Consider the following 3,175-nt stretch of genomic DNA (forward strand, 5'->3'; position numbering starts at 1 on the left):
CTACTGGTTCTTCCTCTTTGCTCCCAACCTTTGCATTCCAATGACCAGTAATGAGCAATGCATCTTGATCGATTTCACATTGAAGAAATTGGTAGAATTCTTCTATTTCATCCTCACTGGATTTAGTGGTTGGTGCATACATTTGAATAATAGTGGTATTATCTGGGCTTCCCTGTAAGCACATGGATACTAGTGTATCACTTACAGCATTGTACCTCATGACTTAGCTGGATATATTCTTTTTGACGATGAATGCAACACCATTCCGATTCAATTTGTCATTCCCTGCATAGTAAACCATGTGGTGGTCAGATTCAAAATGGCCCATACCAGTCCATTTCAGCTCAATAATGCCTAAGATATCGATGTTTATGCATTCCATTTCACTTTTGACAACTTCCAATATTCCCAGATTCATACTTTGTACATTCATGTTTCAATTTTCAATGGATGTTTATAGCTGTTTCTCTTCATTTTGAATTGTTCTCCGTCAGCAAATGAAGTCTCTGTGGGCTTTTCTCTCATGAGCTTAACTCCATTCACGTCATCATGGTCAACTCTACTTTGAGGAGTCATCTCTTCTCCAGTTGCATTTTGAGTGCCCTCTAACCTGAGGGGCTCATTTTCCTGCACTGTGTCTGACAGTGTTTCTCTGCTATTCATAAGGTTTTCAGTGACTAGCGATTCGTAAATAGTTCGTCACTCTTTCTTCCTAGTCTGTCTTTGTCTGGAAGCTCATCTGAAACCTGTCCACCATTTGTGACCCTGCTGATTATTTAAAATACCGGTGGCATAACCCTCAGAATCACAGAATCACAGCAATTCAAGCCACCACAGCATGACAGACAAGTGGTGGCCGTTTGATTTTATATCAAAACTGTCACTTTAAATTTCTATATCATTCCTGATACAATCAAGATGTTCTCTCCCAAGATGGTGGCTCTGGGAATAGCTGAGTGTCTTGAATTAGAAAACAATGGGTTTCTTGATTCTCCTACAGATGCCCCTAGCTGTAAGCCCTCCAATCCCCCAAATATTCCTTTATATGTGTTTCAGAGTTCCAGCACGATTCCTTGAGCCTGCTTGGCCCAGTATTCCATGTTGTTATTGACGGAGCTCCTCACTGCACGTCTTAAGTAGGTCAACACAAATCAAGCACCCACTACACTGATAAAACCTTCACAAATGTCAACTGAAGTAATACAGATCTAAAACTGAATTGTGCAGATTTTCAATGAAGTCACCAAATAGTCAAATAACACAAGCAAAATTTAACTATTTACACACTCAGCAAACCCTCTAAGAAATGTGCCCCAAGAAGCATTCACCTTTGTTTTATACCATCTTGAAGGCTTGCACATTTTATTTTCCAGATCATTTAATGTTTTTTAATAGAGTGTGTGTTTGTTCTCCATCATGTGGTAATGCTTTGGTACCAATTTAGGATTGGTTATCCTAAAAACTTGCCATTTTCCCAAGAGAAGCTTTGATTCTGTTTTAGAAGTTTCATATAAATAAAATCTATATCAAATATTAATATTGTTGTTGTTAAGTGCCGTCGAGTTAGTTCCGACCCATAGCGACCCTGAACAGGGTTTCCAAGGCTATAAATCTTTACGGTAGCAGAAATCCTCATCTTTCTCCCACGGAATGGCTGGTAGTTTCGAACAGCCGACTTTAAGGTTAGCAGCCCGATTCGTAATCCATTCATTCATTAGAAGGGGATTAAAAAAAAAAAAAAAGACTTAAAGAGCATTTTACAGCAGCATGCAACTCTTCTATGAAATACTCAGCATCTTAAATATTATATGTACACTTTTTTTGTGTGTGAACTAGATAGATACTGGCTTCAAAGTTTGTGGAACTGGGGAGAAAAATAACCCATTCAAAAGCATTCTACATATTGTCATTTGGCAGAATAGCAAGTATCCAAGTTAAAATAGGAGGGTTACTTTGTTGTGTCTTTCCAAACTTTAAACTGTTTTTGTTCCCCTTCTACATAAAGCTTAGTCAACACTCCTGTGTGGAGATGGGGAGGGGATCTGGCCCCAGCTTCTCTGGCTTCTCAACAGCTGCTTTCTTATTGTTGCAGCAAGGCTTGAATAGATGTGTGTCGACAAGGACTTCCCCAAAGAGGCCTTTATAGATAATCCCACAACATTTTTTCTGTCTTTTCCAGTATGTAAGATCTAAAAAGGAAAAGACGGTATTCTATTAGAGCCAGAAGCCATCTCTGTATCTGAACCATCATCTGACTAGTTACTGTTAACAAGGAGACTGGGCTGGAGAGGCAGTTGAGGTGGTACTGTGAGCATCAGAGTTATGACGTTTAAATTCCTTCTGTAGTTTACTGATCTGGTTGCTTTTTATCCTGTTTTCACATTCTTTGGTTTTAATGTAGTCTTTAGACTGGGCCTTGCCCTTGCATCTACCACACGATTCCACATTTTTTTGGTTTTGATCCTGCTGGCATCTTCTTCCATCTTTTCACAAGCAGGGCAAAGGCATTGCAGATGTCTCCTGAAGGAGTCCCACGCAACCCAAAACAGCTCTGGAAGTCCTATTCATAGCATTTACTGTCAGTGAACCATAAACTCGAGGACTTACTTAGCTCTGCAAATACAGCAGCCCTCTATACTTCGCTACATCTTTGGCTTATGAAAACCAAATATCTTTTCCTCTGAGCAACAGTCTTCCAAAAGCAGCCGTTTCACGCGTAAAAACATTCCCGAGGCGCGGAGTGCACGCCAGACCAGCCCCCTCTTCCTGAAACTCCCTTTTCTAGAAAGATTGTCTCCTGAAGTTCTCTGTCTAATATTTTTGCTGTGTCTGTTGAACTTCCCTTTCTATAAGCATTCAGTCCACTCCACTCCACTATCCCTTTATCTGAATCTCAGCGTTCCAGACCAATCATCTGCATCTATTTTATTTGATTTTCCATATTATCTTTGTTATAGATGGTCTGTGTAACATTTCTGCATAGTCTTCCATCCTACCCCTTCTCTCAGCATTGATAACTTGAGAACCACTTGGACTAAGAGATGAACAATTTCATCTCTTAGTCCATGTATGTAACATGGCAAAGGTCACAGTACACCACCTGATTCATGGGCTCTATAATCTCTTCCACATAAAGCTATTCTTCATGAGCAATCTCAGCACAGATGACTCCAGT

At 40.0% G+C, this 3,175-nt stretch overlaps 1 pseudogene; it reads right to left on the minus strand.

The window, feature by feature from the left end:
- Nucleotides 1–2,010: 2,010 nt before the first annotated feature.
- Nucleotides 2,011–2,726, minus strand: LOC102834418 (annotated as a pseudogene).
- Between the last annotated feature and the right edge of the window lie 449 nt (nt 2,727–3,175).

This window comes from Chrysochloris asiatica, unplaced genomic scaffold (genome assembly GCF_000296735.1).
Source record: "Chrysochloris asiatica unplaced genomic scaffold, ChrAsi1.0 scaffold00373, whole genome shotgun sequence".
Classification (NCBI taxonomy): domain Eukaryota; kingdom Metazoa; phylum Chordata; class Mammalia; order Afrosoricida; family Chrysochloridae; genus Chrysochloris; species Chrysochloris asiatica.